This window comes from Betta splendens, chromosome 19 (genome assembly GCF_900634795.4).
Source record: "Betta splendens chromosome 19, fBetSpl5.4, whole genome shotgun sequence".
In the NCBI taxonomy this organism is placed as follows: domain Eukaryota; kingdom Metazoa; phylum Chordata; class Actinopteri; order Anabantiformes; family Osphronemidae; genus Betta; species Betta splendens.
In genome coordinates, this window is record NC_040898.2 from 2,001,850 (window position 1) to 2,023,104 (window position 21,255).

The 21,255-nt window shown below is 46.1% G+C and overlaps 1 protein-coding gene across 1 annotated transcript in view; it reads right to left on the reverse strand.

Moving 5' to 3' along the window:
* The window catches only part of LOC114845675 (lysyl oxidase homolog 2B-like), a 170,252-nt gene that overhangs the window by 17,555 nt on the left and 131,442 nt on the right, over positions 1–21,255 (reverse strand). The window lies entirely within an intron of this gene.

The window sequence follows — 21,255 nt, forward strand, 5'->3', positions numbered from 1 at the left end:
CTGCTGGATATGCCTTCTCATAATCAAGATTTATGTAAGCCTTTAAGGTAGGAACTGTGATTTTATGTGGGGATTCCCAGTACAAACATCAGACAGCAGAGGAAGAAGCTAAAATGACCTTTGAAAAAGAAAGAAGAAAGTAAAGACCAAGTGAATGACAGATACATGTAAAAATTCATTTTATGATCATTAAACCACATTAGACTCCTTTTTCACATCTCCTGCTCAGCTCTCTGTCTCACTACTATTCACACAAATAGCATGTTTCACAGCAACTTGGACCAGATGTAGCTACTGTTACTGTCAGCTACTCAAATTGACACAGCCACTGTTGGCACTGTTAAATATTCAAATGTTAATATGAACTACAAAAAGCCCCAGTAGGCTTCAGCTTTCAAAATCACCCGTATTAGTTGGAGCGCAAGCTGCAACGTTCTTGGCAACACTGCTGATCTATGACCTGATAGTGTTGCTGTAACAGAAACACCATGTTGTTCATTAGGAGCCCTGCAGACAAATGGCAGTTCAGTACCCCATTCACAGCCAGTGAAATACGAGCTGGCCTTTTCACCACACTGTTTTGCCTTCCGCAGTATACACAGGCATTCCTCTATTTCTACTGTAGCCTGGCTAATAATGGCTAGCACAAAGTATGCCAAATAAAAAAGCTACAGGGCCCGATGGATCCCCAAGTTAAATAACAGCATTTATTACCCGCAAATATGAATTCAGCTTTTATAAGCCTACTCAAAAAAACAATAAAAGACCCTACTCTTCCATCAAGTTACATACCAATTTCATAAATAAATGTAGATCTACAAATAGTCTGTAAAGCACTTGCTAGAAGATAAAAAAATGACTCCATATATAATTCACTCTGATCAAACAGGCTTCATTAAAGGTAGACCTTCAACAAACAATGAACAGACTGATCAATTTAATTGATTATGTCACCACCCTTAAATTAGAGTCAGCCATCGTCTCCTTGAATGCAGAAAAAGCTTTCTACAGAGTAAACTGTAAGTTTTGTTTAGCCACACAGATGAATTCTCAGCACTTTCAGAATATTCCATCAAATCTACTGTATAGTGTTTCCACTTAACCTTAAGGTGAATAACATTCCATCTACCACAGTCCGCTCAGGGAAAATTATATACTAAGCACCGAATTAACCCCTAGGCTGTCAAAGCTTCTCAAACTAAACTATAACCCCTCACTCACCCCTCTGTTACACAGTAAGTTTGAAAGAGGGGCTAAGGGTGGTTCTGGCTGCGCTGCTTGTGGTGCCTGGGTCCTGCTCTGGCTGGGGGGCGGGGGCGGGGGGGGGGGGGGGGGGGGGGGGTAACAGAGCTAGTCTGGAACCTGGCTTTGTGGACCCCGGTGCTTCCCAACTACATCGCTCCACACTCATCCACTTAGGTCTGTGAGGGGCGTCATACTGATGGAGGGACTGGGGCTACTGAGAAGTAGTTCCAATCACCGTCCCTCCCAAAGTACGATGCTCTGCAGTTTTAATTGCATTAGTCATATACACTCATCCATACACTAGGGAGGTGCGTGTGTGTGTGTGTGTGTGTGTGTGTGTGTGTGTGTGTGTGTGTGTGTGTGTGTGTGTGTGTGTGTGTGTGGTGCAGCTGGTGTGTGGGGGGTCCGTTTTCCGCCTGGGGTACACGGATCCGCTGCCTGGGTGGTCTCCTTTGCCTACCCCCACCAGTTGACCTCGTGTTGCGGGCCCGATGTGGTGCCAGGGGATATGGTCAGACCGATGGGGTAGACCCCGCTTCCCTCTTGTGGGGGTGGCGAACTAGGGGTGGGCCCATCTGTGGGCGTGGGGGTATCTCCTGGTGGGCTCCCCACAGACTGTGGGTCCTCAGGCTCCACTCTCTCAGACCGACCCTCCCACTGGGGGGAGTGTTCGCCCCTGCTTTTTTTGGGGTGGACAACGTTGATCCAAGGTGGCCCATTCTGACCTTGGGGGTTGTCTCTGTGGCTGCTGCAGCTCTGCCTGGGAGATTTTGTGTAAGTGCTTGGGGCGCGACACCTGCCCTCCCGAAACTGAAGGTAGGTGTTAGGTGTTAGTATTAATGTTAATTTTACAGCTAATTATGGTACAGCAGTTATTTTCTGCCTAAGGTACACCCTTATTTATTTAATTTGTTTTGCTCCAGTGATTTGTTTGGTTCCAGCAGCTGGTTGCACTCTTCACAGCCCCCCAAAACACACACCACACATAAACTCGACCTGCCCACCAACCCAGTGACATTACACATGTGTTTAGAATGGACTAAATAAAACAAACAAAAAAAAACATTAATAAGAGGAGTATATGATTTTCTTATATACTCCTCTTGTAAAAGCAAAACTGTCCATCACAATACGACATTCAGCCTAACACGTGCTGCTTGTTAAACTGCCGGATGGAGCCCGCCAGGAGATGCCCCTGTACCCAGAGTGAGCTCACCCCCAGTCCACTACCCCCCCACGAGTGGAGCGGGCCCTACCCTATCTGCCCGACCATCGGAAAAGGCACCCCAAAACCCTGCAACCCAGCTTGAACGTGAGTGTGTTGAACTTGAGTCTACTGAAAGTGGGGGACACCTCGAGGAACATGACCGCTGGCTGATGGTGTGTCCCCCGGACAGTGTCTAAATCTAAGAATTTTTAAATGTGGAGCACCTCATTAAATAACCAGTTGCTATTTTTTGTTAGAATAACATTTCGGAACTGAGAGTAAGACTTAAAACCCAGATAAAAACAATTTAATTAATGAGTGACATGTCTCCTCACAAGGGGAATGCAGACCATATATGCAGACCATTATATGTTATCATCACAGTCTGATTTCCAGCAATGGCCAGTCAAAATCTTTGCTTTAAAGCAGGTCAGCTAAGCTCAGTGACCACCACCTGGTTTGGCCTTGTTTGCTCTGTATATATATTGTGGTTAACTGCTTATAGAACTTCACTGTTCATTTGAAGAACTTACATCAAAGCATTACCAGTTAAAGAAAATCAACATTGGGGGTTTTATATCAGAAAATGTCAAAGGCCTAATGCCCTGAGTCAGAACATCCCTAAGACTACTGGTGGATTGATTATTGTGAGTAATATGTGAGAGGAGACACGCTTCCATTTCATGGTACCAACCCGTTTTATCTGTACTGCACCATTAGGTAAAAAATTATGGATAGTTTCGAGTAGCTAGTGTTTTAGTCTCTATAAAAGACCAGAAGGTGACATTAAAACATTGCATACTGTTTGACCAATGCGAGAGTTATGTGAAATTTAAAATAGTACTTGCTCTTTAGCGTCTCCTGAAACAAAAAAAAAAACCTGGATCTTACGATCAGTGACAAAAGGTTGAGATGCCTTGTAATTCACTGTTCTTTGTAGATTGTACACTTTGATGTTCTGAATGTGTAGGAACATGTGTTAGCGAGGCACAGCTTCCACGTGCGTTATGCAAGTCAGCATGTCTGTATGTAAGCACCCACACACATATAAAATGGAAGCCCCAGGAAGCCCCCACCTATTCCCCTAGGTGCACAAAATAAACAGAGATGGAAAAAATTCTCCCACTGGAATATTATTCTGACATTAAATTTACGAGTGTTTTCATAGCAGCTTGTGATTTGAAGTTTATTTATTCAGAGCAAACAAAGGCCCAAATCATCGACTTGTTGCAAACAAACAACTGTCAAAGGCTGTGCCCAGACTTGACAAGCTCATCACAAGCTGCCAAACAGCCCTGGGTTCTTTTTCATGAGCTTTGGCTTGGCAGCAACTTGAGGTTTGGATGAACACACATTCACAAAATGAGAAGAAATCATGATTATGTGTGTACTGCTCCCACTACGTGTTAATGCAGTAAAACAGCAAGCCAACTCGGGTTTCACGAGCCAGGAGGAGAGCTCCTTGCTTCTTTATTTAGCGAACGTGACAGGTGAAAATCAACGAGTGAAACTGTAATACAAATAGAAAGGAGCCCTTTAATGGACAACAAAAGGTGACCAATTGGTATGTAATTATTTAAAATGTGCGTCATTAATATGTTAATGAGTCTCTCAACAGACACTACCCTTCTGTCATTCAATTCCATACAACACTTTCAATTTTTTACAGCTATTAAAGTCTTTGTCAGTCTCTAGAAGAATGACAACATCTGAAATGGGCCGTAGATAAGTTTTCAAGCTTCCCTGAGACGATGTCAGCACCTCTACTTTGTGGATACTTCCATTTCCACTTGGATAAGCAGCTGTGATCAAAACCATTGGCCATTCATTCCTGGGTGCTTGGCTTTGTTTTATCAGCACAACGTCTCCTGGTTGCAGTTCCTTGCCACTTATGCCTTGAAGAGTGCTGATGTATTTAATCCTTCAACGCCTCCAGAATTAATTAGCGAGTGCCTGGACTTGTCTCCACTGGCACTTCAGAAGATTTGTCCTGGTGATGACTCCTGGTATAGCAGGCAAATCTTGGGGCGACCCAGTTCTTTGTTTCATCCTGATGAACCTCCTTTTGCAGGATCCTCATCTTTAAATGTCATGGCACACTTATTGTCATTCTCAGTATGCTCAATCCGCTTGAGCCCAAGCTTTTCTTCAACAGGCATAGTGTTACGCCCTGGCTCGCAGGAAGCAACATAAACCAAAATGTCTGGTTTCCACAATGATGTTTTATTAAAAAAACAACAATCAGGCATGAATTGGCATGGCTGCTGACAACATGGCTGCTGCACTAAAGGGCTGGGCTGGACAGAGAGAGCGAGGGAGGAGTTTAGCAGGGCTTTTAAAAACTGGCCTCCAGATGACATCGATCAGCCAAGAGTCCAGGGAGTAATCAATCCAGGTCTCCTGCAAAAACCCGGTAGAGACACTATCACATAACATCCCCACCCATAAGCACGTTGGTCCAAGGCTAAATGTCCTGGAACAAATGCACAAAACACAGGACATTTTAACCTTGAAGGCGTGTCCGCTAACTCATTGTCCTTCCCACGAATATGCTGGATGTCCACGTTGAACTCCTGCAGGAAGAGGCACCATCTCATTAGCCGGTAATTTGAGTTCTCCGTCCTGCCCAGGAAAACTAGTGGATTGTGGTCTGTATAAACCACAATGACCTGGCCCGGAAATGCTCTAAGGCCAGCTTAAGCGCTAGTGCCTCCTTCTTTATGATGGAATACCATTTCTGATGTAAAGTAAACTTATAGAAGTTGCACACAGGCTGTTCAATGCCTAATGGACCAGCTTAGAGGAACAACACCAGCACTCACATCACTTGCATCCACAGCAAGTTTTAAGGGCTTGTTAAAATCAGGAGCAGCAAGCAGTGGAGCATTACTCAACAAGGCCTTAAGATGTAAGAACGCAAGTCGTCACGGTTCTGACCATACGAAAGAAACTTTTGGGCTAAGCAGGGTGGTTAAAGGGACAGCCACTGTGGCAAAGTTCTTACAAAAACTCCTGTAGTACCCTGCCAACCCAAGAAATTGCTTTAACTCACGGCAAGATGTAGGAGCACGAAATTCAAAGATTGCTTCCACCTTAGCAGTAACAGGGCAGACTTTACCCTGACCAACCAATTTTCCTAAATAATTTGGAGTGGTTAGTCCAAATTCGCATTTTTGCTAGATTCAACGTCAAACTAGCATCAGCCAATCTAGCAAACACAACTGCCAACTGATTTACATGCTGGTGTCAGAGAAATGTTACCCTGTGCACCATTAAATGCGCAGCTGGACCCCCAGGGAGTGTTCCACAGAACCGAGTCAGAGACCTAGTATGCACACAAAAGGGTTTTATTTACAGAAAAAAAAGGAAACAAGGGTGCGTGGGCGTAAACTCGTCCTAGATAGTAGCGTCCCTGAGTACCGAGAGAGAGAGAGAGAAGGTAAGTAATGAGGCAAGTTATATACTGGACAGTGTTCAGCATACACCTGGACTTGTCTTCACTGAACGGTACTACCTGGTAAAACAGGGCAAACGCGAGGTGAAGCTCCGAGCATGAGGCAGGTTGAGGAACAGCGATGGCGTGGCTGTGGAGACCGGGTCCTCGTTCCAGCGTTATTCCGGAGGTTCCTTCCCACGGTGTCTGTGGAGGAGCACAATGGTGCGCGCACAGCGCTTCACGTAACAATACCGGGTCCGACGGCTAGTAGCGCGCGATCCGAACGACGGAGGACCGTCCTCACGTCAGTGTCCTTTTTAGTCCGAAATGGCACGGGCAAAACGCTCACCGTGCGAACAGAAAAAAAACCGTAAACTCAAAGCGCGTACAAAGTACGGAAACCTGGCGTGGCCAGCACAAACAAAATCTACGTCAACGTGAAACAAAAATACAACAGCGAGGACTATGGTCACAAGGCGAAATAACTCGATCAAACCTGGACGGCTTCAAACAGCTGTGGGCGAACAATAAACCGACAAGGATGCCTCGGAAACGGAAGGGCTAAATAGTCCGACTAATGAGGCACCGGTGAAAACAATCAACAAGCCAAGGAACAGGAACGAAACAACCGGAAGCAAGACAAAATCCACGACAATAAAAGCCCAAAACCAGAAAGCCCAGCTGCCGACATAACAGAACCCCCTCCTCAACGGCCGACTCCTGACGGCCGACAGGGCTGATCGGGGTGGGCAGCGTGAAACTCCCGCAGGAGAGCGGGATCCAGGATGAAGCCCCGCGGGACCCAGCAGCGCTCCTCCGGCCCATACCCCTCCCAATCCACCAAATACTGCACACCACGCCCCCTGCGCCGGGAACGGAGGATACGACGCACCACATAAGCAGGCCCCCCGCCAATGAGCCGGGCGGGCGGAGGGGGCCTGGAGGAGGGGACCAACGGACAGGCTTGCACCGGCTTGATACGAGATACATGAAACGTGGGATGGATACGCAACGACCGAGGAAGACGAAGTCTGACACACACAGGGTTGATCACCTTAGAGACAGGAAAGGGCCCAATAAAACGCGGCGCCAGCTTGGGACTCTCCACCTTTAGAGGAATGTCCCTGGAGGCCAGCCACACCTTCTGTCCTGGGCGATAGGTGGGAGCAGGACGGCGTTTGCGGTCAGCCTGACGCTGATAGAGAGAAACAGAGGAAAGCAGAGCCTGGCGCGCCTTACGCCAGGCTAGGTGACAACGGCGGACAGACGCAGCAGCGGAGGGGACCATGGCATCCAACACCTGCGGTTCAAACAACGGTGGTTGATAGCCGTAAACTACCTGGAAAGGAGACAGTCCCGTAGAGGCGGAAGGCTGGCTGTTATGGGCATACTCCACCCAGGTCAGATTCTTAGACCACGCTCCTGGATTGTCAGAGCACAACAGTCTAAGACCCGTTCCCAGTTCCTGGTTCAAACGCTCGGCCTGCCCATTAGACTGGGGATGGTAGCCCGATGATAGGCTGACAGAGACACCCAGCAGCCGACAAAACTCGCTCCAGAACTTGGCGGTGAACTGAGGCCCCCGGTCAGAGACCACATCCTCCGGGATGCCGTGGAGCCTGAAAACATGGTCAATCATCACTTGAGCAGTCTCAGAGGACGATGGCAACTTGGGGAGTGCAACAAAGTGCACCATCTTTGAAAATCTATCCACAACCGTGAGGACCACAGTGTTCCCGTTGGAAGGAGGCAGCCCAGTGACAAAGTCCATGGATAAATGAGACCATGGGCGTTTTGGAACGGGCAGGGGATGTAGGTGCCCTGCTGGAGCCTGGTGGCCAGCCTTCGACCTGGAGCATGCGGGACAGGCGGCAACATACTCTCGCACATCCTTCCGCACTGTAGGCCACCAGAAACGTTGGAGCACCGCTCGTACGGTGCGTGCTGCCCCCGGATGCACAGCAAGGCGGGAGTCGTGACAGACCTGCAAGACCCGTGATCTGAGTTCTGCAGGGACAAAGAGACAGTGATCAGGGCAACCTGAAGGTGCTGAGGTACCTTGATTCGCGCCGATGACACTCTCCTCCAAACCGGTGCGTGCAGCGCCCAACCTAACTGAGCCTGGGAGAATGAACTTTGACCTATCCGGAGGGTCAGATGGGGCATGAATACGAGACAGAGCATCCGCCTTACTATTCAGAGTACCAGGTCTGAAAGACAGGGTGAAAGCAAAACGCTCAAAAAAGATCGACCACCTAGCCTGGCGGGAATTCAGTCTCTTAGCCGACTTGAGGTACTCCAAGTTCTTATGGTCTGTTAGAACCGTGAAAGGGTGAGCCGAACCCTCTAGCCAGTGTCTCCATTCCTCTAGGGCCAACTTGACTGCCAGCAGCTCCCGGTTGCCCACATCGTAGTTTCTTTCAGGGGGGGACAGTTTCTTGGAAAAAAAAGCGCAGGGGTGAATCTTTGAATCTGAAGGCGAGCGCTGGGATAGCACTGCTCCCACCCCACAGTCCGAGGCATCAACCTCGACGACAAATGGCAGATTTGGGTCGGGGAGTGTGAGAATAGGAGCGGTTGTAAACAGGGTCTTCAGTTTCTCAAATGCATCCCTGGCTTCTGGGAACCACAAGAACTTTGTCTTAGGTGATGTCAACTTGTGCAGTGGTGCTGCCACCCCGCTGTATCCCTTAATGAACTTTCTATAAAAATTTGCAAACCCCAGGAACCGTTGTAGTTGCTTCCTATCTGTGGGCACCGGCCATTCTCTAACGGCTTGCACTTTATCAGGGTCCATAGCAATCCTCTCTGGGCTAATAACAAAACCCAAAAAGGACGTCTTGGACACATGATACTCACACTTCTCAGCCTTAACATATAGCTGGTTCTGGAGGAGACGCTGAAGAACCGCTCGGACATGCTGGAAGTGCTCGGTCTCAGACTTTGAGAAAATGAGAATATCGTCAAGGTATACAAAAACAAACTTATTCAACATATCCCCCAAGACATCATTAACCATGTTTTGAAAAACGGCTGGGGCATTCGTTAGGCCAAATGGCATGACGAGGTATTCAAAATGGCCTGTGGGTGTGTTAAAAGCAGTCTTCCACTCGTCCCCCTCCTTGATGCGCACTAGGTGATATGCATTACGCAGGTCTAACTTGGTAAAGATTCGTGCACCCTTCAACAGTTCAAAAGCAGTGGCGATCAAAGGTAGAGGATATCTGTTTTTTACCGTGATAGCATTAAGGCCCCTGTAATCTATGCACGGTCTTACGCCCCCATCCTTCTTCCCGACAAAAAAGAAACCTGCCCCTGCAGGCGAGGTCGACGGCCGAATGATACCTGCAGATAAGGACTCCTGGATGTAGGATTCCATCGCCGCCTTCTCCGGACCGGACAGTGAAAACAAACGACCCCTGGGGGGGGTGTGTCCCGGTAGAAGGTCAATTGCGCAGTCGTAAGGCCGGTGTGGTGGGAGGGTGACCGCCTTGGCCTTATTGAAGACTTCCTTGAGGTCATGATATGCTTGGGGAACCCTGGAGAGGTCTGGATAACAGTCTTCATGTACGTAGACCGCCCTGGAGGGGCGAGCGGAGAGAAGGCAGGAGGCGTGGCAGGCCGTGCTCCACCCCAGAACCTTTCCTGTTACCCAATCTATATGGGGGTTATGCAGCTGGAGCCATGGGATTCCTAGGACTAATGGTGGTTCAGCCATGTCAACAATATGAAAGGAGATCTTTTCCTGGTGATTACCCATTGACAGGAATACAGGAACAGTGATGTGGGTAACGTTGTGCAAAAATGTTCGATTCAGTGATCTGACCTGTAAGGCCTGACTCAGTGGTTCAGGGGTTAGGTGAAGCTCCTTGGCCAGGGTCTCCGTGATGAAGTTAGCGTCAGCTCCTGAATCAATCAACACAGTCACAGTCCTTTGGAACGGTCCTGAACCGATCACCACCTGGGTCCGTGGTCTGACGGTGGAGGCTTTGACCAAAGAACGGCTCAGTAGCACCTCCACGGAGGCTACTGAGCCACCCCTTTTGCTGGACAATGCAACACAAAATGTCCTGACTCACCACAGTAGTAACACAGTCTTTTCTGACGGCGTCGCTCTCGTTCCTCCGTGGTGAGGCGCTGTCGCCCCAGCTGCATCGGTTCCGGGGATGGACACGTTCCCTGCTGCTGCTGTGGGAAATTATGTACAGAACTGGTAAAAGCATTATGTGTAGGGGTGGCACGGGAACCACTCCGCCCATACTGTCTCTCCTTATGACGCTGCTCCGCCCTGGTAGCAGCCTCGATGAGGTCGTCCAGGGTCTGGGGTTCCTCCCGATAAGATAGCGCATCCTTAATACGGTCGCTGAGGCCTAAATAAAACTGATCATAAAGGGCGTGGTCATTCCACCTGCTGTCTGCTGCGAGGGTGCGGAACTGGATCACATAGTCCACGAGCGGCCGATGTCCCTGAGAAAGGCCCGCCAGTCCGTGTAATGCCTCCGTCTGGGGCCGAACTGGGTCAAAGATTCGGGAGAGTTGATCACCAAAGGCTTTTAAGGTATCGCAGTAGCTCTCCCTTCTCCGCCACGCTGCTGTTCCCCAAGCTGCCACTCTACCTCCTAGCACGGTTAACACGTATGCCACCTTGGAGGACTCTGAGGGGAAAGCTGAAGGCTGTAGCTGAATCATAATATCACATTGAGTAAGGAAAGAGCGGCTTCCCCCGGGCTCGCCGCTGTAACGTGCCGGGGGATGTAACCGTGGCTCAGCGGTACCAACCTGAAGCCGAGGCGGCGAGGCAGGGAGTGGAATGGCGGCCGGATCTAGCGGAGTGGGAGCGGTACATGTCTGAGAGACCATAGAGCTTAACTGTGAGAGGGACTGCGCAATCCGCGTTATCTGGTTACCTTGCTCTACTAATATCGACTCAATACCGGCTTGCCATGCCTTCATCGTCGGTTCTGGGGGGTCCATAGGGTCGTTGGTCGGTTTATTCTGTCAGAGAAATGTTACCCTGTGCACCATTAAATGCGCAGCTGGACCCCCAGGGAGTGTTCCACAGAACCGAGTCAGAGACCTAGTATGCACACAAAAGGGTTTTATTTACAGAAAAAAAAGGAAACAAGGGTGCGTGGGCGTAAACTCGTCCTAGATAGTAGCGTCCCTGAGTACCGAGAGAGAGAGAGAGAAGGTAAGTAATGAGGCAAGTTATATACTGGACAGTGTTCAGCATACACCTGGACTTGTCTTCACTGAACGGTACTACCTGGTAAAACAGGGCAAACGCGAGGTGAAGCTCCGAGCATGAGGCAGGTTGAGGAACAGCGATGGCGTGGCTGTGGAGACCGGGTCCTCGTTCTAGCGTTACTCCGGAGGTTCCTTCCCACGGTGTCTGTGGAGGAGCACAATGGTGCGCGCACAGCGCTTCACGTAACAATACCGGGTCCGACGGCTAGTAGCGCGCGATCCGAACGACGGAGGACCGTCCTCACGTCAGTGTCCTTTTTAGTCCGAAATGGCACGGGCAAAACGCTCACCGTGCGAACAGAAAAAAAACCGTAAACTCAAAGCGCGTACAAAGTACGGAAACCTGGCGTGGCCAGCACAAACAAAATCTACGTCAACGTGAAACAAAAATACAACAGCGAGGACTATGGTCACAAGGCGAAATAACTCGATCAAACCTGGACGGCTTCAAACAGCTGTGGGCGAACAATAAACCGACAAGGATGCCTCGGAAACGGAAGGGCTAAATAGTCCGACTAATGAGGCACCGGTGAAAACAATCAACAAGCCAAGGAACAGGAACGAAACAACCGGAAGCAAGACAAAATCCACGACAATAAAAGCCCAAAACCAGAAAGCCCAGCTGCCGACATAACAGCTGGTCCCAAGTAGAACTATAAACTATTACGTCATCAAGGTAGACTTCACAACCCACCACTCCTTTCAATACTTCATTTACAGTATAAGATGTTGGAGAGTGGCAGATGCATTCCGCGTGTACTGACAGAAGTCATCAGGTGTAACAAAAGCAGATCTCATGTGCTCTCCTAGTTAGCAGGACCTGTCCTCCATCCACCCGTCCATCTTTTATGGCTAATTCCTATTCGGGGTTGCGGGGGGCTGGAGCCTAACACAGCTTGCTGAGAATTAGAGGCAGGGGACACCCTGAACAGATCGCCAGTCTATTGCAGGGCCGGAACCTGCCATTAACTCTTTAATAAGTCTAACTTTGTAACAAACTCAGCAGACCCCACTCTGTCAATTTAATCATCCATATGAGGAAGGGGGTGGCAATCAGATTTAGTCACAGAGTTGACCCTCTGAAAATCCGTACAAAATCCGTCTTTCCCACCAGTAAACAAGGAGAGCTCTAGGGGCTAGCACTGGGCTCAGCAATACCTTGTGTCAACATATAATCAACCAACCTAATAAAAAGCTGACATTTATCAGGGCTCACTCCTTAATAAGAGTGGCATCACCAACATCGATGTCATGCTGAAGATCACCAGTACGCCCAGGCATATTTAAAAACAGTATATGCTGTTTATGAATAACTTCAGCTATGTTGGAACGTTTTGGCACATTCAAGTAACTTTAATGGGCATCAAGTTGCCCAGAATCACCAAATGGTAACCTCCCAACAAACATTGTTGCTGTGACCTCCTCAACCTCAGTAGCTTTTGTCAACATCGCGACTGGCTTAGCACTGGGTTGGTCTAGCAATTCAGTCTTTTTTTCCTTATCAAAAAAAGGTTTTAACAAGTTGATATGAGAGACGCATACATACAGAAAAGGTGTCTGGAAACTGTTGTTCAAGACTATCTGGCCCCTCAAGTACCAAAGCAGCTGGGACCACCTCAGGGGCAACCAAACCCTGCCACCAGCCAAGTCAATTCCAAGAATGAAGGCTACCCCTTTAATAGTAATATGAGCAAATGACAACTGCCACAGCCACCTCCCCGCTAACTAACTGCGTCTGAAGATTAATGGCATGCAATGGCAGAGCTAAATTACCACTGCCAAAACCTTCAACCAGAACACTCAAGCCCAATGCAGAGTCCTTAGATAAAGGAACACAATCCTGTAGGATCAATGACTGGAACGCCCCAGTATCTTGCTAGATCTTAATGGGCAACTTAGTCTCAGGAGCAGATGTCAAAGAGACCATACCAGAGATAAGAAACAGTAAAAGGTCTTCTATCTTCCTCGGCAGACTCACCGTAATACCACCAGTATTTTTCTTTGTCTTTAACAGAGCTACAGTCTTTTAAGGCTCTTGCAAGAGTCAACTATTACAAGACGTGGTATTACTCAGCAATAAGATGCCATAGTGTCTTGCAGTAAAAGCAGGACCTCTCCACACTTGTTTTCCTAGCCGAGAACGTAACTGCTGCAGTTATTGGAGAAGGAACTCTAGGTTTCACCTTCTGCGCTGCCTGATTGCTGCTAAAGTTCATCTTATGAGTGAGCACAAATTCATCTGCTAAAATGGCAGCTTTCTCAACTGTTAACACTTTTTGGTATTTAGCAAAGTCTATCACATGTGGAGCGTCATCAGAGTGGGAAAGATGGTAATCACTATTTCTTTGCTGGCTCTCTAATGGCGTGGATATATGATCTGTCCCTTGTCTTGGTGGATTAACTGGTGGATTTATGGGATATATACAGTATGATCAGTGATGAGTGCATGCTGATTCTGTAAGGGCACAAACCTGTTGTGTGTATCTGTCAGTCCAGACATTGTCCTCCAAGTGGAATGTTTTGCATCAGATGGGGTCTATTAGTGCTTATTGACACTGACAGGTGCACGGATTGAGCCCCAAGTTGTTTTTGGTATCGCCTGTAGTCTTCTGTTCTCTGCCGTGTCACTTGTGATGAGACAGCGCTTCTCACTCTATGCACATCTTCATCTGCAACAGGTGCAATTGCCTCCCAGATTTCTGCTTTAGCACAAGCTGCTGCTGATTTGTTTCAATTTCTAAGGCCTCTAGATCTGCTTCAAGTGTAGCTTTTTGTAAATCCAGTTTAGCTTTTTCTTTCTTCATTCTAGCTACCTTTTAGCATAGCTGCCGTCAGCTGAGGCTCCTGCCCTGGTACAGTAGCTGCTTTTATACCAGCAGACCTTACAGAGGAGGAATGTTTGGAGCCAGCTCTGGATGCCGACCTTACTGAGGACTTGGAAAGTTCTGAACAAACACTTCCATGCTGCGTCTCGTATTTATTTTTCCTGTACAACTGCTAGTTTGGCTTTTCACTGTACTGCTCCCACTACGTGTTTTACACTTTCTGTGTGTTAAAGCAGTAAAACAGCAAGCCAAACTTGGGTTTCACGAGCTAGGTAGAGAGCTCCTTGCTCCTTTATTTAGCGAACGTGACAGGTGACTCAACTCAAACTCAAATCTAAAAACCCAAATACGTCTGAAAACACTTACATAAGTTACTGGATCTATAAAACAATGAACAACTTACAGTACAGTCATTGCTTTCGGGGGCTTAGGCAAGACATTCATCAGACACAGAGCGAAACACAATATCGCTGGATGCATACATTTTTAAAGGTCCCTGCACATGCAAAATTCACTTGTTGGACATTCTGGTACATTTATCTGACTCCCTGGTTCATGTTAAGACACTGGTGTGTTGGAAGTACATCTGCAACTACTTATTTGACATTTTGCGACTTTATCCAATCCAGTTCAAGAATGATCAGTTTCAAATTTCACTGACTGTCTACAGTCTTTAGACCACTCACAGAACCAGCTCCGGTCCCGCCCAGACAAACCTGGACCCCTAAATATACCTGCCACATTTCGTTTTAGTCATTCACTGTGCACTCTAGCATAGTAGTTGGCACCTTTAAGTTGGTTCCCAAGAAGTCAATATCTTCCAAAACGTGGTGAGCACAACAAAGATCTTCACATCTACCCAGCCAACTGCCCATGACTCTACCTGTTTTACTCCAGAAACTATGCTTTCAACATAACTATGAATCCGACCCATTCATTCCGTGGTCTGCACATTGAACTGTAAAGGTAACTTATCCACGGTTATAGTGCTGGTGCATTGGTTGGCAATAAAGTTGGCTTTGGCTATTGCTGTTTCACTGAACTCTTTTTTTATGTTTTATAATATTTTAACTTTGTTTCAGGTATTGCAACGAAAACAGTAATTTAGTTATTTCACAGGTGGTCTAAGTCCAACATAGGTGCCTTGTCCCTCAGGAAACATTGCCCTGATTGACAAACCGGGGAAGATGGGATGACAACTTGGACTCTTTGCCCTAGAAGTCCCCAGCACCAGCTGACAAAACTTCTCTAGGCTTGATACCTGCAACGACTTGAGATACACACAGACAGACTCAAATTAATGAAGAAAAAAACAATAATTACATTTCTATTAGTTATGTATTAGCACTTGATATACAGTATCATACACCTTACTAAAAGCAATTAAAAATAGGTCAATATGTATTTAGAACCAAAGCTATGAGTTCCCAGGTATGTTATGCATTGATTAATCTGTAAATAGTAAAATGTTCTAAAATTGTTTATGAAATTCTGAGATTTTTCTATGTAAGTGTAATTGTCCTTAGTTTGTCTGATAAACTGTATATTAAATGTGTTCTGTACACACTCAAACATACTGGCTCCAGTCCTGGATCATCAACTATACATGACAGTGGCAACAGGTTCAGTTGTCTTTTGGCAAGGTTTATCTAAATTTTAATATCAAATACCATATCACATTAATAAAAGTATTAAACACTTTCAATATCTTAACAGCAACAGTTGCCACATTGGCCCTTAATTACAGACAAATACGGCAAAATATAAGCTCTGAAGCTAAAGACCCCATTATGGAGAAATTATTTTGACACAGCAGCAGCACGACAAAGAAAAAAACGTGTCGAAATTTTTATATTAGTTTATCGAGCTATGCTCCCATTCAAGCTACCTGTATAGTCGTGTTAGGGACATTCTGTTGTATTAATTTAGGCTGCATATTGGCAACCATTACTATTAGCGTTAGCAGCTGCTAACCAGGTGCATATTATATAAATCAATAAATTAAATTAAATGTGAAATTGGCAGTTAGACATACCTTGTGCCAGTCAAAGTGTAACCACTTCAACAGCCTCCCATTCGACTTCAGAGTCAGAATTTGGATCAAATATATGGTTGAACTCCACTACTGGACGAGGAAGCCAGTTTTACTGTTACAATGACGTGACCATGACTCTTGATCCCCATGACGGATCACGGCTATGCACTTCGTCAAAGGGGTCTGGTGATCAACTTCGCTTGCGACACACCCCTAAAACTGAGCATTGTGGATGAGAGCTTATAACACACGTTTTCAGATCGGCCGTGTGGGTGATCTACAGAGCTTTTTGGCATGAAAGGTTACAGACACCTTATTGAGACACCAAGGTCCAATTCTTTAGCAATATTTAGCGTGGACCTTTAACGAAACTGAGGGCAGAACAATTGCACTGTATAATGATACATATCCTGTGTGTTGTTGAGTTATCATTTGAGTAAGACTAAAAGTGTTAGATGTTAGAGCTTCAATATATAGATCTTAAAATGTACTGGAAACATTGCATCTGTGGTAAACCACTGCAGTTACTATCCGTGGGGCAAGATTGGTACCAGGTTAACAGCTGAGTGACAGCTGCACAGGTTGGTGGAGAAAAGAATATGACAGTATGTATATAGAATGAATACATGGAAAATAGAGGAGCTTAGTGTATGAAGTACATCTCAGCATCCAAGTCTATAGTAGCTTAACTAAGATCTCCAACTAAACTTCAAGGAAAGTTTTAAGCCTAATTTTTCTCTAGGAAAGGATGCTCCTTATATTTAACAATATTACTGAAATTAAAGTAGGCATTTTGTCATTCAGAGCAACTAGCTGAACTGATAATGTGTTCCTGAGATGTTTAGGCCCAATTATTAAAACTCCAGTTTTATCAGTTTTATCTGAAAGGAAGTTACAGAGGCGCGACAGATCTGGCAGGAACTTTCAATTCAATTAAATTCAATTTAATTCAATTTATTTATATAGCGCCAGTCCAATGATACCTGTAGGTAAGGACAGAGTGGGGGAGAGAGAGAGAGAGAGAGAGAGAGAGAGATAGAGCGGGGGAGAAGCACAACTACTGGAGAAAAAGAGACAAGGTTAGTTGAACATAGAACAATGATGGGAGGTTATTGGACAGAAGAGGTAGAAAGAAACAGAGGAGCTCAGTGTATAAATTAAGGCCCCCAGCAGTCTATATCTATTGCAGCTTAACTAAGAGATGGTGCCTGTGACTAACAATCATTGCCAGTGACCTGAACCATCTCTAACTATAAGCTTTATCAAAAAGGATTGTTTTAAGCCTAATCTTAAAGGTGGAGAGTGTGTCAGCTTCTTGAACCTGAAGAGGGAGCTGGTTCCAGAGGAGAGGAGCTTGGTAGCTAAAAGCTCTGCTCCCCGTTCTACATTTAAAGACTCTAGGAACCACAAGTAGCCCAGCGCTCTGAGAACGAAGCGTTCTGCTGGGAGCATAAGGAACTATGAGGTCTTTAAGATAAGAAGGAGCTTTATCATTGAGTACTTTGTAGATGAGTAGGAGAATTTTAAATTCTATCCTACATTTTACAGGCAACCAGTGCAGAGAAGCTAATGTAGGAGAAATGTGATCTCTCTTTCTAAGTCCTGTCAGAACTCTGGCTGCAGCATTTTGAATAAGCTGTAGGCTATTAGGCAACAAAGTTACAAGGACGATCAACTCACCTGGGTTTCAGGCCATCTCATCTGTTTCAGTTCTGGCATCAGCTCCAGCTTCAGTTCCACGTCTGGTTTCGTCTTTGGCTCCGGTTCCAACTTCTCGTCTGGTTTTGTCTTTGGTTCCGGTTCCAGCCTCACATCTGGTTTAATCTCCGGTTGTGGCTCCACACCTGGCTGTGTCTCCGGTTCCGACTCCACGACTGGTTTCGTCTTTGGTTCCGGCTCCACGTCTTCTTCGCTCGTCTGCCTGGTATGGCTCTTCGCTCATCCTGTCAACCTGGTATGGCTCTATGCTCATTCTGTCAGCCTAGTATAGCTTTTCGCTCGTGTTACATGGATGTTGATGTTGCCAGTCACTCCTATCTTGTGGTTCAGTCCTCAGTCTTCAGTCAAGGTTTGTCTTGTCCATGTGTGTTTGCTGAGTGTTTGCTTAGTTGGTCAACAATCGGTGTGCATAATCAATGAATTTTTGCACAAACTGTCAGAAATCAGCTCAGGGAAGCTCATCTGCATGCTCGTCATCCTCATCTGGGTCTCAACCTGGCTCCAGTTCGTCAGAGTGGAGCCAGGTCCTGCCAATATCCAGTAACTTCACACAGCCATTGAGGATTGGACCAACATTCCACAGGCCACAATCAACAACCTGACCAACTCTTTGCAGAGGAATAAATGATAATTTCTCTGCATACAAAATGCCGTAGTATTTGTGTTGTACATCAACCTCTAATTATGACATCAGCTGTTAGTTGGGTTTCGAAGTAGCCATAGTTCACACATCCTCTTCATGTAAACCCACTCACTAGGGTTAGTGTAGTAGCATTTAGGATTTCTTCTTCTCCTATTCATTTTATTCATTGTCCTGTTCTTGGTGGTAACTGTAACTTTATTTTTTAAGCACTTTAAAAATAACTGAATTGATCAAAATGCAATACAGATAGACGGGGACATCCAGAGAGCAAAGGCATGGGTTGCTGTAGAGTTCTTATTAAAGAAAAATAAAAAAATGTAATGTGTTCACGTTTTGGCAGATGATTCAAAATAGGTAGTTTGGGGAGCATTTAAAATTGTACCAATCAACTGATACAACAAACAGAATTTGTGATGGTTAGCAATTGCAATGTTGGTAAAATATTTCCTCTCCTTTACTATGTATTGTTAATGATAAAGACAGTGTCTCAACATTTGATAGGACACTTGCAATTTCTCCTTTGTCCACTTAAGTTCTGCTTCTCTCCAGGTTGGAGGAGAGTTCCTGCCCCAAGTGGAGGAGTTTAAGTCTCTTGGGGTTTTGTTCACGAGTGAGGGAAGGAAAGAGCGTGAGTTTGACAGACGGATCGGTGCGGCAGCTGCAGTAATGCGGTCGGTGTATCGGTCCGTCGTGGTGAAGAGGGAGCTGAGCCGAAAGGCAAAGCTCTCAATTTACCGGTCAATCTACGTTCCTACCCTCACCTATGGTCATGAGCTTTGGGTCATGACCGAAAAGGCAAGGTCACGGATACAAGCAGCTTAAATGAGCTTCCTCCGCAGGGTGGCTGGGCACTCCCTTAGAGATAAGGTGAGGAGCTCTGTCACCCGGGAGGAGCTCGGAGTAGAGTCGCTGCTCCTCCACATCGAGAGGAGCCAGTTGAGGTGGCTCGTGCATCTGGTTCGGATGCCTCCTGGACGCCTCCCTGGGGAGGTGTTCCCGGCATGTCCCACCGGTAGGAGGCCCCGAGGAAGACCCAGGACTCGCTGGAGAGACTATGTCTCTCGGCTGGCCTGGGAACGTCTTGGGGTCCCACCGGAAGAGCTGGAGGAAGTGTCCAGGGAGAAGGAAGTCTGGAGGTCTCTGCTCAGACTGCTGCCCCTGCGAACCGGCCCTGGATAAGCGGATGAAAATGGATGGATGGATGGAGGTTGATTTCAAGGGGATACTGAGCTCATCTGTAGAAATGTCTGTAGACTCAGGGGTGACATAGTTCTGACTGAACAGTACTGAGAATTTGGTAGCAGTAGAGGGGTTAATGATACGTAAGTGTTGGTTGGACAGGCAACTGTTAACCGCTATACAAGGCAAGTATTAAAAACCACAGGCATGTGATCAGAAAAGACAGGTCCAGGCACAGACTACTGGCATGTGATCAGAAAAGTGGGTCCAGACACAGGCTGTACCAGGAATCAACAAGACTTAAAAGTTTTTTACCGTTGTTCTGCCTGGACAACAGATGTGCATATTAAGGTAGGCAGCGGGGCTGTGGAGGCTTATTGGTTCTACAGCTTTTTTCTGCCAAAATTTACAAAACTATCTGGGCATTAGCAGTCTCACCCTCACTATATTTTTTGCCCTTTCACAATAACTGAAACAGTCTTTAAAACAGTCCTGAACTTGGTCCCAGTTCTTTGTGCATAATCAACAACACAAATTGCTTTCATGTATACATTGTGTCTTTCTCCTTTAAATAATAAAAATTACTGTGTATCCTTGCAGAAAGAGAACATTTCTAATTACTAATAAACACCTGCACCTTAAACATTTTCCACCTTAAATGGTGCCAGGAAAACTAAATGTACAGTGTTTATTTGATATGGGTGGAAAGCCCCATAAAGCTGTCTTTTTTGCATAATATATCATGATAAGATAATAAGTAGGTGGCCACAGTTCAAAGCCCTCCCTTCACTCTAGTTACTGTAGAGTCAGCCCAGAGAATAATCTCTTATGTGCTTGAATAGGAGCAAGCAATGATGGAATTATGCCAGGAAAAGGGAGCCCTTAGTTAAACCTGTTATTATAAATGCTACCAAGAATCTGTGATGGGTAGGATGGGTGTACTGTATATACACACACACTTGTGTGTGTGTGTGTGTGTGTGTGTGTGTGTGTGTGTGTGTGTGTGTGTGTGTGTGTGTGTGTGTGTGTGTGTGTGTGTGTGTGTGTGTGTGTGTGTGTGTGTGTGTGTGTATACACCTATCCTACCCATCACAGAATCTGGGTAAACACTGTTTTTTCTGGTTTGTCCTTGGCCTTCTGAAGCTAGTTTAGACAATCTGGCAATCACATCAGTCTGCTGATTGTTTCGATGACCTGCTCGTGTTCCTTTGTGCAGTTGCATCGTTCATGCAGCATCAAGCAAAAATAAGCAAACGTGAGCTCATATCGAAGCAAACTTGTAAAAGAAAAAACTCCGGTGGTGCAGAGACTAGTGAGCAAACCAAGCAGCTTTATCGGCCTGTCTGTGAGTTGGATGCTACATTTCGACGGATTCAACCTGTTGAATGAGACCAAAGCCTTTTGCTGCTGCTGCAGTGCTCAAGGGGTGTCAGACGCTACAGTGTTAAAAAACATGTAAAAGAAAACATGGAAAAGACATCCCTGTCAAAGTTTCTAGCTCCGAAAATTAATAACAATTAACTGAAATAACAAAACCTCTGTGTGATTTTCGTAGGTTATGTGCACATAGAATAGATCTATTTTTAAATGCACTGTGATTTTTAAAGTTGGAGTTGTAGTTTAAAGTTGTAGTTGTTTAAAGTAGTTCATATAATAGTTTGGGTCAAAATACGATGATTTTAAAACAACAGTTCTTCTTTATTTCCCATCTGGCAACAC